Below are 15,389 nucleotides of genomic sequence, written 5' to 3'. Positions count from 1 at the left end.
TCAATCTTTGCCACACAATGGTAACACTGAGTTTTTAAAAAAATATTGAAGACTAGATTTCACATCTAGAATGAAATATACTCCAGTCTGTTTCTTTGACAAGTAACCAGGGTATTGAAATATGTTCTTATTAAAAATAATATTTCCAATTTGCAACTAGATTGAGAACAAGTGACCAAGAATAATTTTTCACGTTGTATCAAGTAATTGCTTTTCTAGTCACCAGTCTTTATACTAAAGGTAAAGCTTTGTGATATTAGAATTCATATCCAGTTTGTTGACTTCACTGTCCTCAATTATAAGTGCTTGGCTTTTAAAAAGGTAAGCAATCATTATTGCTGAAAGAATGAAAGACAGGTGGTTACACTAAGCACTTAAACAGTATTTATGCTATGTTATTCTAAGCACCCAGACCATGTACTCACAATCGTAAATGAGTCTTTACCTCAGTCATGATGGTGGAGAAGAAGAAGCAGTGATCATACACCCAGTCATCCACACAGGGCTCTGTGTCCACGTCACTCACGTTGGGAAAGAGCCCACTGAAGTGAAGGAGCTGCCACTGTGGGTGGAGGAAGCAATGACATTTCTCTGGCTTCAAGTTAGAATCCAAGAGGATGGAAATTCTCAGGAGGACGTCAAGGCTGAGGGTCCCAGTGTCATTATCAGAGACAGTGTCATTATTGAGGATGTGGACCCAGCAGCAATGCCCTGGAACAGCTGCAGTGAAGTTCTCCAGCAGTATATGGCATGCTATCATCATGAAAGAAGGCAAGGCTAAAAGCATCTGAAGCATCTGGAATTGCCCCAGGCCACCAATTTCATCCTGGAGTTTCTCAAAGGCCACTGTGAAAAGGTGATAATCAAGAGAAGATACAATGACTTTATAGAGACAAGTTCAGAGGCACAAAAAGTTTCCTTACATTAATTCAAACTGTCTATGTGACCTCGCACCAGTTTCTCATTAATGAGTCTTGTCACCTTACTTGCAACAGAGCAGTTTTCCCAGTCCTTTTGTAATCAGGATATAATACTCTTCTTTTTTTTAAAGTTATAGAGATAATTATTTACCAAAATACTTCCCATTGTTGACAATGAAATCTGTTTAAAGGTTTACTCTCTGAGTGTGTTTGTCCTCAGGGGTTATGTAAAATCAGCATTGGACTTTGACACGAACATGGTCTCTAAATAATCTAAGATAAGCCTGCTACACAGTCTTCAGTATTTCTAGAAAATGGAATTTGAGAGACATGGAACTAAATTGCTTTATGATTTTTCTGTGGAAAGAGTAGGAAACAAATGCTTTCTTGTTTAATACTGAATTTTATTAAAATAACAAAACACAACCCTACTAGTTTTCAGGAGCTGATATCGTGCTTCAGTTTAAATTACACCAAAAACTCACAATAATTTTAAGTTCCTTGAAATATAGGTACAGGGGAAAGGCAGTAGTAAACTCATGTGAGTTTATTTTCTTGGATTTATTTATTGGTTTACGTAATATATTATTGGTTTACATAATGTATGGACTCCCTGATGGCTCAGACAGAAAGAATCTGCCTGCAGTGCAGGAGACCTGGCTCAGTCCCTGGGCTGGGAATATCCCCTGGAGAAGGGAATGGCAACCAACTCCAACATTCTTGCCTAGAGAATTCCAGGGACAGAGGAGCCTGGCAGGCTACAGTCCGTGGGGTCACAGAGTCGGACACAACTGAGCAACTAACACTTTACATAATGTATTAAGTATAATTTATGTGCCACTGTTCAGAATACTGATGAACTTTTATCACTATGAAACTGGCCTAGTTATCTCTGGTAATATTCTTTGATTTCAAGTATATATTTTCTCATTTTCATATAGTCATCCAAGTTTCTTACATTTAGAGTTTGCAAGCTATAACTTTCCAATTCTTTATATACTTTATTAAAATGTTTATTGAGATAACTGTAGAGTCACATACAGCAGCAAGAAATAGTGTAATGAGAAATTGTCTGCACAGTACCCATTTTCCCCCAATAGAAATATTTGCAAAATTATAGTATATTAGTACTAATTTATTGATAGTGACACAATGCACTAACCTTATTCAGACTTCCCCAATCGGTTTTACCTGTACATTTGTATATGTGTGTGGGGGGGGAGGTACTTGGTACCTTATAGTTTATCACCTGTTTGGCTTTGTGCATCCACCACCACAGTCAAGATACTAGAGATCCGTCTCCACTGATATGCCTCTTGCACATATATGTATATATCCCTCTTGAGTATATAAATACACTCACCTTGCACCTGCTGCTATCTTTCTCTTTGCTATCTTTGGCAACTACTAATCTGTTTTCCACTTTAAAAATCTGTCATTAAAATATTGTTATATACAAAGAAAAATATGGGGAAGTGAAGCCATCAGGATTGTAACATAGGTCATTCCTATCTGAGTCCTTCTCTATAGAAGATTAGCTAGCAACTATCCTCAGACAAGCCATTGCTGTGAAAATTCCAGAACTTGAGGACAAGGATGAAGCAATCTCTGAAGGACAAAGATAGAGAAAAATACTTAAGAAGGACAAGAGGAGTGACTACACTCTGACCACATTATTCCTCCCCCAGCCCAACACTGCACCACACCAAGAGGGCCCCCTTGAGCTTACAGTTTCTCCAGTGGGAAAAAGAGGATCCAAGTGGACATTCATCTGCCATAGAATTATGAGACGCTTCCCAGTAGGCCCACTCAGGTCTGGCCTTGTGGGAATCACTAGGGGAATTCCCAGGTTCAGTCACTGGGAATCAAATTGAGATGAAGAAGTGGGCAGAGCTCACAGTAACCAGCACCCAAGTTTTGGTGGGCTGCATTTCTGCTTGCCACAGAATCCAAGTAGAGAGCCCAGCCAGCGGTTCTGTTCTTCTGCAGAACTGAGCTGGTGGCCAAAGAGCTCAGCTGGAAATTTTACCTTAGTTGGATTTCCAGCCTACAGGCCATACTAGGCATGGTGCTGGCTTATGGCCCTGACTGAGCAGGGAAGCAAATTCACAAGTCTGCCTAACTTCTGAGTATAGCTTCCATTTCCACCCAATCAGGAACCCTGCCCAGACAACCCAGGCAGCCACAGTATGCATCTGTGGACAGGAAGTCAAGCCAGAAATTCTGCTCTACTTTTAAGAATAATCTCTGAACCCATATAACCAAGCATCTTGAACTGTGGTCCTCAGAGCCCAATTATGGTACTGCCTAGCTGCACAGCCTAGAAAACAGCCTCACCTCATATCACAACCCAACCTATGACGCTGCCTGATCACTGAACATAGTCTGCACCCTTATTTATGCCTCTTCCAAAAACCTCACCCAAGTGTAGAACATAGCCTGAAACCCCACACAACAAGGAAGGTTGTACAGTGACCCTCCCTGCTGAAGCAGACCTTTAAAGTCTAGAAGAGGAGACTGTTTGCTCATAGCATAGATGCCAATACAAGGAATCAAGGATCACAGAAAATCAAATAAACATTAAACCACCAAAGGAATTAAAGCTCCAGGAACTGACCTAAAAGAAATGGAGATCTATTAACTGTTTGACAAAGAATTCAGAATAATCTTTTTTAAAAATTTCAATGAACTACAATAACATACACACAGACAGTTAAACTGAATTACAAAAACAGTGAATGAACAAAATGAAAATTTCAATATAGAAGTGAGAATAACCCCAAAATAAAAATAAACAGATATCTTAGAGCTAAAGAATATGACTGAACTAAAGAATTTACTAGAGAACTTCTATAAAAGACTAAACATTGCAGAAGAAAGATTCAGTGAACCAGGAGATGGGTCATTTGAAATTATCCAGTCAGAGGAGAAAAAAAGCAAACAAGAATGAAGAAGAGTGAAGAGAAGCCATGAGACTTATGGGACAACATAAAGAAAACAAAACATGCTTATGAAAATCCAAGAAAGGAAAGAGAAATGAACAGAAAATTAATCTCAAGAAAAAATGTCTTAAAAATTCCCAAGCATGGGAAAATAAATGAACATCCGATTCATGGGACCCAGACCCCAAATAAATTAAACCTGAAAGGCATTTACACTGAGACACATATTATTAAACTGTCAAAAGTCCAACACAAAGAAAAAAACTTGAAAGCAGCAGTAGAAAAGTGGCTTTAACTTAAAAAAGAGTTCCCATAATATTATGATCAGATTTTTAAAAATTTTCTTTCTGCTTTTTTGGGATCACTTTATTATTTAAGGCAGGATTGATTGGATTTTCAAATGTGAGTCCCCACCTTAGAGAACCAAGCCTGCCAATTTAGCCAGCAATGATTTTTGTCTCCTTCCCCATTAAAAAATGTCATTTCCCGAGGTTGACGAACACTGTTTGGTGACTTGTCTTCAATGGGTCACTTTTTAGACGATGAAATATCAGTTCCTTGGCCTCCTGCTGATTCCTCTTTAGTGGCAAACAAATCTGTCAGTGAAAGGCTGCCTGGAGCCAGGTAGCTAACAGGATTTGCCGAGGCTGATGGACACCCAGCTGATTCTTTTCTGTAGGCAGACTGTGTGCTCTGCCATGATGGAATGCAGATTTTTAAAAATTGGTTGAAGTGTGGTTGATTTACAATGTGGTATTAATTTCTGTTATACAGCAGAGTGATTCGGCTGTATATATTCTTTCTCATTATGCTTTATTATACGGTAATTTATTTTTATACCCTGCTGTATGGGCCGTATGCCTGCTGTACTTCCCAGATCCAAGCCGCTCAGGTGTCCAGGTCCTCCGTGAGGGTCCCAGGGGGGCCATGCGTCTCCTCAGGGGAGCTCGTCTCAGGCTGTCACACTCCTGGCAATACAATATAGAGCCCAGAAAGAAATCATTTACATATAGAATCAACTAACATTTGACAAGTGTTAGTTGCTCAGTCATGTCTGACTCTTTGTGACTCCATGAACTATAGCCGACCAGGCTCCTCTGTCCATGGAATTCCCCAGACAAGAATGCTGGAGTGGGTTGCCATTTCCTCCTCCAGGGGATCTTCCCAACCCAGGGATTGAACCCTGAACTGCAAGCAGGAGATGTAAGAGATGAAGATTTGATCCCTGCGTCAGTAAGATCCCTTGGAGGAGGGCATGGCAACCCATTCCACTATTCTTGCCTGGGGAATCCTATGGACAGAGAAGCCTTGTGGGCTGCAGTCCGTAGAGTCGCAAAGAGTCAGACACAGCTGAAGCGACTTAGCATGCATGCAATATTCGACAAAGGAGCTGAGAAAATTTATTGGAGAAAACATAGTCTCTTCAGTAAATGGTGCTGGAAAACTGGATATTCATGCTGGAAAGAAAGAAACTGGACCTCTCTCTTACATCACTTACAAAAAATAATACTCAAAATGGGTTAAGAACTTAAACATACAACCTGAATATGTGTAACTCCTAGAAGAAGACATAGGAGGAAAGCATTTTGACATTGGTCTTGGCAATGAGTTTACTGATGATACCAGACTACAAGCCAAATAAACAAAACTAAAAAAGTGGGACCATATCAAATTAGAAAGCTACTACACATTAAAGAAATTATCCATAAGTTAAATAGAAGCTGTCGAATGACAGAAAATATTTCCAATTTATACATCTGATAAGAAGTTAACATCCAAAATACTTAAGAAACACACATAATTTAATAGCAAAAAGAAAAATCCTACCAATATAAACAAAGCACGTGAATAGACATTTCTCCAAGGGAGATATTCAAAAGGCAAGCAGATAAATGAAAGCATTTCAATATCACTAATTAACAGGGAAATGTGAACCCAAACTACAATGAGATACTACCTCACATCTGTTAAAACAATTATCATATAATCATATAAAGAATAAGAGATAACAAGTGCTGGTAAGCATGAGGACAAAACGAAAGGCATGGAGACTGCTGGTGGCAAAGCAAACTGGAACAACCACTGTAGAAAGTAATATGGAAAGTCCTCTAAATACTAATAATAAAACTATCATCAGATCTAGCATTCCTACTTCTGGATACAAAATCGAAAAATGAAGTCACCGTCTTAAAGAGGTATCTGCATCTCATCTCCAATGTACATTAGAGCACTATTTACAATACTCAAGACATGAAAACAGTCTAGCATTCTGTCAATGGATGGATAAAGAATATGTGCTTTATATATAAAGTTCTCATCACAAAAATTGTAACTATGTGAAGTGTTGTATGTGGTAACTAAGGTTATTTTATTAACTATTTCACAGTACATGCATATATTTAGTTATTATGCTGTACATCTTAAACTTACACAATGTTAATATAAGACATATCTCTTACTTTATCTCATGAAGCTGAAAATTTTAATTTTAACCAAATAATAATATTGTATGTAATATTTATGAAGTTGGCTTTCATGCCAATCAAAATTATACAGATATTCATTGAAGTTGCTATCAATAGCTTATTTCTTTCTGCTGTTGAGTACATGAAATGTAGATACAAATGTTAGTTTAACCCATCACCTGATGAAAGCCATCTAGATAGTTTTTAGTTTGTGTATTTGTTTGTTCATAACTGAGATATAATAGACAAAATTTATAACATTGAGATATACTATGTGTTAATTTGGTACATTGTATATTGCAATATGACCACCAACATAGTGTTAGCTAACACTTTATTCATGTCACAGAATTATTATTTCCTTTCTGTGGTGAGAACAATAAAGATCTAGTCTGTTACTAAGTTTCAAATTTATAATGTAGTATTATAAACTGGTGGCTCAGTGGTAAAGAACCCACCTGCCAATGCAGGAGACCCAAGAGATGCCGGTTTGACTCCTGGGACAGGAAGATCCCCTGGAGAAAGAAATAGCAACCCACTCCAGTATTCTTGCCTGGGAAATCCCACCTACGGAAGAACCTGGTAGGGCACAGTCCATGGGGTCACAAAGAGTCGGACACCTCTGAGCATGCGCACAAACACCAATTGTGGACAACGAAAATCACTAACTGTGCATTACATCTGCAGAACTCATTTATCTACTAGTTGCAAGTTTATACCATTAAAATTTTCACTAATTCCCCCATCTTCCAGCCCCAATAACCACCATTCTACTCTGTTTCCACGAGTTTGACGGGTTTAGATCTGACATCTGTTATACACAGAATGTGTCATTCTCTGACATCTCATTTAGCACAGTGTTTTCAAGGTCCATCCGTGTTGTCACAAACAGTAAGATTTCCTTTCCTCGTGGGTAAACAATATTTCATCATATATATTAGACGTATGCAACGTTATCCATCACCAAGTGGTTGACATTTAGATTGTTTCCATATCCTGGAGACTGTAAATAGTGCTTCAATAAACATGGGAGTATAGCTATCTTTTTAATTTCCTCTTTTCATTTCCTTTGGATATATGCCAAGAGCAAGATTACTGGATCCTATGGCAATTCTATTTTTAATTTTCAGAGGAAACTCCATGCTGTTTTCCATAGTGACTGTACTAATTTACGTTGCCACTGGTAGTGTACAAAAGTTTGCCCTTGTCCACATCCTCACCAGCGCTTACTATCGCAAGTCTTCTTGGTGATAGATATTAACTAAAAATCAACAGTGATTAAGCCAGAGGAGAAACAAAGAATTTTATTTGAGCCAAATAGAGGATTATAATCTCGGAGACAGTCTTTAGAAGGCTGATAACTGTTTCACTTGTTAGAAGTCAAAGGCACAGTCCTATACACTTTTGAGACAAAGGATCATACATGAAAATGATACAGACATTTTATGAAGTTCACAAAAGGTATTTAGTTCAGATTTGCATATTTGAGGTGAGCAGCAGGTCTCTGCGATCCCTTACAGAATTAGGAAAACAAAAGCTAATCTCCTAAAGGGTTGCTGACATTGGAAGAAAAAGAAAAAAGAACACTGATGTTTATGATCAAACAGGCTTTATCACCTTTCTGGAGGTCTGGTTAATGTATAATGCAGAAGCACACTGCACTATGGTTTGCAAATATTTTTCCATCTGTACTATGTAACATTACTTAGCAGTAAACAGGAATACAATAGTGATACAAAGAAAAGCAGGCATGACTTTCATATACACTATACTGAGCAAAAGCCAAATGCAAAAAGATAATTAGTCTATAATTATATTTATGTGATGTTCTAGAATAACCAAAGTAATACCTAGTGAAATATATAGTGAAGGAGAGATGAGGACTAAGGGACAATTCTGACTGAAGAATGAACACAAAAGATCTTTCTAGACAGATGGAATTAATCTGCCTGTTTATAGAATTGTGGCTGACACTGATATATGAATTTATCAAAATACACTGAATTTTTTGTCTATTCCATACAATCCTGAATGTGCCCAATCTCATCAAATACATTGACTTTTGAACTTAGAATTCATACATGTGACCACGTGTGAATTTTATCTAATAAAGAAACCGTGAACAATAATAAAGTGATGTGTATGAAAGTAATTACTACAAACATCTAGAAGGTGGTTTCTAATAAAATATTATTCTGGAGGGGCAAATATGTGTATTCTTAGTTACTAGTGTGTTACAGTTTGTAACTTTGATAGTAGTTAATAACTGTTTTTTTAAAATAATAATTTAAATATATATATATACACACGTTTTATATACTTTCCTTTGAAGATAGCAAAGGACAGGGAAGCCTGACATGCTGCAGGCCATGGGGTTGCAAAGAGGCTATAAAAAGTTAGATAAGGTTAGAGAGGTAAAGAGAAAGAGGAGGCTAGATCTAATATTGAAGGTAAGAGTGTTGACTTTCATTCTGCATGAGATGTGTGAATTGGAGAAGGGAGAATAGTGCAGATGAAAAATGAGAGTGACTTAGACTTGGTAAGTAATAGTTCAGGTCGTTAAGGGCAGTCAGATTTTGAATGTCACTTGAAGAAGGTGACTCAGACAGTGAAGAATCTGCCTGGAAGGTGGGAGGCCCAGGCTCGATTCCTAGGTTGGGAAGATGCCCTGGAGAAGGGAATGGTAACCCACTCCAGTATTTTTGCCTGGAGAATCCCATGGACAGAGTAGTTTGGCGGGCTACAGTCCACGGGGTCACAAAAGAATCAAACATGACTGAGCAACGAACACACAAATAAACATTTGGATGTGAAAATACAGAAAACATTAGGATTTTAAGAAATTTGGTGGGGCTGAATGTATTATGTGTATGTGTGTGTGCTCAGTAGCTCAGTTGTGTCCTACTCTTTGCAAACCCATGGACTGTAGTTTGCCAGGCTCCGATGTCCATGGAATTCTCCAGGCAAGAATACTGGAATGGTTTGCCATTTCCTTCTTCAGGGGATCTTCTGGGGGAGGGAGTCAAAAGGGGTGGCCTTACAGATGTCTCCTGCCACCTGCTGACACCTAGGCATTATGAGACTTTACACTGGGCTTCCAGGGAAGGGAGGACTGGGTTTTGGCTAAACCAGAAACCAGACCAGACCAGAAGAGAATCAGAATTTGAGTTCTCTGCCAACTGAAGGTGATCAGGCTCTGATCTTCATCTCAGACTGAGGCCTTTTGACCAGACTCCTGGGTCCAGGTCCGAGGCACTAGAAAAAATGGTAGGATAGGAAGGATTAAGAAGATGAAAGAGAGAAAGATGGGGAGAAAGATCAATAAAGTCTCTTGCTACTTACCCAGTCGGGGCACTCTAGGGAGTCGTCTGCATTAGGAGGAGACCAAGGACAAAAGGATCCCAGTTGCATCCACTGGGCCTGGTCTATCAGCAGGCAAGCCCATTGCTGAGTACCCCAAGTGGTTAGGATGTCAGTTGCAGCAAAGAAGAGTCCCCACCAGAGTCATCACTGGGCCTGGTCTATCAGCAGGCAAGCCCATTGTTGAGTACCCCAAGTGGTTAGGATGTCAGTTGCAGCAAAGAAGAGTCCCCATCAGAGTCATCATTTGTTGTAGGAAGGGGAACACCTTTTCCAAGGCCTGAAAGTAGGCTCTTATCTAACACTTGGAAATGAATTGTCTAAGGAGACACACAAACTGACAAAGCAAGAGACTTTATTGGGGAGGGGTACCTGGGGGGAGAGTGGTATGACAAGGGAACCCAGGAGAACTGCTCTGTGGAATGCATTTTGTGTGTGTGTTAGTCGCTTAGTCATGTTTGACTCTTTGAGACCCCATGGACTGTAGCCCACCAGGCTCTTCTGTCCATGGAATTCCTAGGCAAGAATATGGGAGTGGGTGGCCATTTCCTTCTCCAGGGTAACTTCCTGACCCAGGGATCGAACCCAGATCTCCTGCATTGCAGGCAGATTCTTTACCATCTAAGATATAGGGAAGTCCTCCTGGAACTGAGTAATTGAATGTATTATAGGAATGGTTAAAAATATAAATAGATGAGAAGAAAATGAGAAAGATTTTTTTTTCATGGAAGAAATCAGAGAATAAGGCAGTAGCTGAAGAAGAAAGTGGGTTCATCAGAAGTTTATTCTGTTTTCTGTTTAAGTTGGAATGCCTCACTCCCTGTTTGTACATCAGGAGCCTGATAATTCTTAGATAAAGCTTATCTCATGCTACAGAATTCTTCTATGTCCTGTATTTCCTTGTCTCACCAAAGGTTGGGGCAGATCTGATTCCACTGATTTAGTAGAATATGTCTTTAGGATGAAGGCAGCATCTTTCTGGGGCATCTTTCTTGGGAAGCCTTTTGAGGAGGCCTCAATTTTCAGAGCGGCCTTGCCTAATAGAAGTTTCTCATATGGTCTAGGTGCAGTCTGTCTCCACTAAACAAACGTGGATATGAACTCTAGTTTTGTCCCTTTATGCTGTTGAAGGCTGTCAATGAGATCAAATCAATGAAGTGAGCTGTAGCATATTAATGAAAAGGTCTTTTTGCATGTGTGGTAATGTACTTTGATACTTTCCTCTTTATCTTTTTGCATCAACTGTCAGGTTTTTCCTTTCTGGCTACCATAATTCTTGCTTAAAACTTTTTCTAGTTTGGACAGTTTGTTTTATAACCTGATAGTAACTAACTTCAATTGCATGCAAGAATTCTATGAATTTACTTGCCACAAACACACAGGGCATGTGCTATGGTGTCAGAATTTACATTTTCTTATTCTATATTTATAAAAAAATTTATGGTCATGAATTTTTAATACTGTTTGTATTTAAATTTTATGTCGAGGCTAAAAGGTAATTTACATACCACCATCCCAGTGTTACATTATTTTTTGTCTTTGCATTTACCTTTACCAGTGAGACCTGTACTTTCTTATGCTTTTGTGTTGCTGCTTAGCATTATTTGTTTGCCATTTAAAGAGCTACCTGAACTTCTCTGAAATGATTATTTCGAATTCTTTGTCAGGCAGTTCATAGATATCGGTTTCTTTAGGGTCAGTTCCTGGAGCTGTATTTTTTTCTTTAGTTGTCTCATATTTCTCCAAGTCTTCATGATTCTTGTAACCTTGCATTTTTGAGGAAGCAGTCACCTTTTTCAGTCATTACAGACTGGCTTTGGCAGGGAACGTTCTACACCAGTCACCTTGGCCAGGAACTCTGGACAGGCCAGCTGTCGGGGACCCTGGCTGGGCTGCCTGGTGAGGGCCATGGGCAGAGCCTGATGTCAGAATCCACAGACGGGCTTTCTCTTTCTTTCTGTCATGAAAGAATTTTAGGCCAAAGGAATTTTTCTCAGCGCTGCTCATGCGTTGTTGAGAGAATGACAGGAGGAAAGTGAAGTTTTTCTATTTCCCTTTGAAATGAGTTTTTTCTCATTTCTGTGCTGCACCAGGCTGATGAAACCTCCTGTCTGGGTTCCCGGTACCTCAAAAAGGAAATTTTATCCATGGGCCGTTGTTAAATTGGTGTTTCCATGGAACAGGAAGGCTGGGACATCCTCTTTTGCCATCTTTCTGATGCTGATCTCTTTTATCATTTGGTCTTTCATGCCATGTTTAAGAAATCATTGACTAACCAAAATCATGAAGATTTAATCTTATAATTTCTTCTGAAAATTCACAGTTTAATTCTTTTTTTTTCTCACAGTTTAATTCTTATATTCAAGTCCAGGATTCATTTTGAAACTTGTTTGTTTATGGTCATGTCTGACTCTTTGTGACTCCATGGACTATAGCCCACCAGGCTCCTCTGTCCATGGGATTTTCCAGGCAAGAATACTGGAGTGGGTAGCCATTCCCTTCTCCAGGGGATCTTTCTGACCCAGGAATCGAATCCAAGTTTCTCACACTGCAGGCAGATTCTTTACCATTTGAGCCACCCAGAAAGCCCCATGGTATATGATAGAGGTCCTAAAACTTTATGTGTATGTGTATCTTTTCCTCCAAGCATTATCTATGAAGACTGCCTTTCTCCCACTGATTTTTCTGGTCCCCTTTGTTAAATATCAGTTGGCCATAACTTTAGGATTTGTTTCTGTTCTCTCAATTTTATTCCTTTATGTTAAATTCTGTTCTAATGCCTGAATCACACTGTACTATAGCTTATAGCTCAGCAGTAATCTTTGAAATTGAAGAGTGAAAGTCCTCTAAGTTTTTCTTTTCCAATATTGTTTTGGCTAATCTATGTCCTTGAATCCATATGAATATTGATAACAAAGATATTACAAATTGACAATTAATGATATAATTGACAATGAAAGTCAAATTCTGCCCCCAAAAAGTCAGCTGAAATTTGGATAGAAATTATGCTGAAGCTATAGATCAACTTGAGAAGCATTGCTTTATTGACAACACTAAAATTTCTGATACAAGATTGAGAGCTATATTTCCATTTATGTATTAGAGATCTTTATTTTCTCAGAACACTGGTTTTTGGTTTTTTTTTTTTTTTTTTTGGTTTATAGTTGACAATTCTTATACTCCTATTAATTTGTTAACAGAAAATACATATTATAAAACAATGTTTGTTTCATGAGGAGAGTAGAGAACTAACACTATGAGCTACTTAAAAAGCTCTGGAGCTCAGTCTGAGAAATGCGATGAGCAGCTTTTGCATCACTCTGGGAGCACACCCTCCTGAGGCACCCCATGTTCCTGCAGGACATGTGGGGCACAGCACACACGGGGAGCCTGTGGCTCAGGTCCTGCTGGAAGCCCAGGGAGCCTGAACGGTCCACACAAGATGCTCTGGCCACGATGATCAAAGAGGAAAACCTGAGGTCAGAAGGGAGCTGGTTCCTAGAGCGGCCAGGAAGGCACCAGCCTTGCCCCTCCCTATTCTGGAGTGTAGAAGAGTCTCCTGGGCTGATGGTCCTGGTTGAGAAGACGGTGCCCAGTGGCCTTATGCTGGGTTTGTTCCCCAGGTCTCTGTGCCGAGGAAAAGCTGCAACCTTTTCCAACATGGCCTGCCACTTCTCACTGCTGTGGCTGAAGTATCAGATGTATGTGTGGTCTCGACCTGTGAGGGCTGCTGGCTGAAAGTTTTGCACTTTACATCCTGTCTGTACTGGAGGAAGTGGCCAGGGTTAGCACCTCAAGCAGCAGCTCTGAGCTACAGAAGAAGAGCAAGATGCTGTCCATGATGGCTTCCAGGAGGATCACAGAGGTCCGCAGCAGCAGGTAATAGGACGCCACCATGGTGGACAGGAAGGTCAAGATTAATATCATGTGGCATCTTCCATTGGCAGATACTTTCCTTTGTACCAAAGAGTAGTCGAATTACTTCAGTTCCAAGATACAGGAAGAGCATCATCACATCCAGTACCCAACAGTACTAGTACTGTTGGGCATGGGAACAGGAGATCTTTATACAGAAATACAAAGAGTTCTAGCAGGAAATAGGTAGCATAATACCATCCATTCAGAAAGGACAGGATTTCCATGATGGTGGAGGACAACAGTTTACCTCCAAAATCTCACCTCGTGGTACCATCTTCAGACTTCATCTATTAATTTTTTCTGTGTATTTTATTCTCTGTGATACTCTTGTAAGTAGATTTTTAAAAGATTTATTTTTGGATTGTCTATTGCTAGTGTGGCTCAGATGGTAAAGAATCTGTCTGCAATGTGGGAGGCCTGGGTTCGATCCTGGATTGGGAAGATCCCTTGGAGGAGGGCATGGCAACCCACTCCAGCATTCTTGCCTAGAGAATCCCCATGGACAGAGGAGCCTGGTGGGCTACAGTCTGTGGAGTCACAAAGAGTTGGACACAACTGAGTGGCTAAGTACAGCACACACATTGCTAGTGTAGAGAAATACAGCTGACTTTTACAATTTATTTAGTATTCTGCAAAGTTGGTAAACTCATTTGTTACTTCTGATGGCTATTTAGTGGATCCTTGGGAGTTTCTACATACAAAAGCGGTCGATGCACAGTTTGGAAAAAAGAAACTAGAGACGGAATTAAAGTTTTAAAGATGGGACTGGGGCTACAAGCAATGAATGCTGGAGAGGGTGTGGAGAAAAAGGAACCCTCTTACACTGTTGGTGGGAATGCAAACTAGTACAGCCACTGTGGAAAACAGTGTGGAGATTCCTTAAAAAACTGGAAATAGAACTGCCATATGAACCAGCAATCCCACTTCTGGGCATACACACCAAGGAAACCAGATCTGAAAGAGACACATGCACCCCAATGTTCATTGCAGCACTGTTTATAATAACCAGGACATGGAAGCAACCTAGATGCCCATCAGCAGATGAATGGATAAGGAAGCTGTGGTACATATACACCATGGAATATTACTCAGCCATTAAAAAGAATTCATTTGAATCAGTTCTAATGAGATGGATGAAACTGGAGCCCATTATACAGAGTGAAGTAAGCCAGAAAGATAAAGAACATTACAGCATACTAACACATATATATGGGATTTAGAAAGATGGTAACGATAACCCTATATGCAAAACAGAAAAAGAGACACAGATGTACAGAACAGAATTTTGGACTCTGTGGGAGAAGGTGAGGGTGGGATGTTTCGAGAGAACAGCATCGAAACATGTATATTATCAAGGGTGAAACAGACTATCAGCCCAGGTTGGATGCATGAGACAAGTGCTCGGGCCTGGAGCACTGGGAAGACCCAGAGGGATCGGGTAGAGAGGGAGGTGAGAGGGAGAATCGGGATGGGGAATACATGTAAATCCATAGCTGATTCATGTCAATGTATGACAAAACCCACTACAATATTGTAAAGTAATTAGCCTCCAACTAATAAAAATAAATGAAAAAAAAAACAAAAATTGTGCAAGGCACAAATACTTTTCCTTATTAAAAAAATAAATTTTAAAAACAAAAATAAAATATAGGATGAGGGAAGTGAACAGAAAGCAGAGAAACACATACAGTTGGTAGTAAGAAAGAGGGAGGGAGAAATTGGGAACCATGGTCCATAGGATTAATGGAAGCTGGCACTTAACAGAACTCATTGAACATGTCTTA

The 15,389-nt window shown here is 39.6% G+C and overlaps 2 pseudogenes; both read right to left on the bottom strand.

Moving 5' to 3' along the window:
- LOC136169289 (solute carrier family 22 member 10-like) overlaps positions 1-11,597 on the bottom strand; it is a 36,102-nt pseudogene extending 24,505 nt beyond the window's left edge.
- On the bottom strand, positions 10,954-14,818 carry LOC136168819 (transmembrane protein 216 pseudogene; annotated as a pseudogene).
- Positions 14,819-15,389: the final 571 nt, after the last annotated feature.

Source organism: Muntiacus reevesi, chromosome 5, assembly GCF_963930625.1.
Source record: "Muntiacus reevesi chromosome 5, mMunRee1.1, whole genome shotgun sequence".
Classification (NCBI taxonomy): Eukaryota; Metazoa; Chordata; class Mammalia; order Artiodactyla; family Cervidae; genus Muntiacus; species Muntiacus reevesi.
The sequence above is the reverse complement of the archived record's forward strand: the minus strand, read 5'-3'. Positions and strand labels throughout refer to the sequence as shown.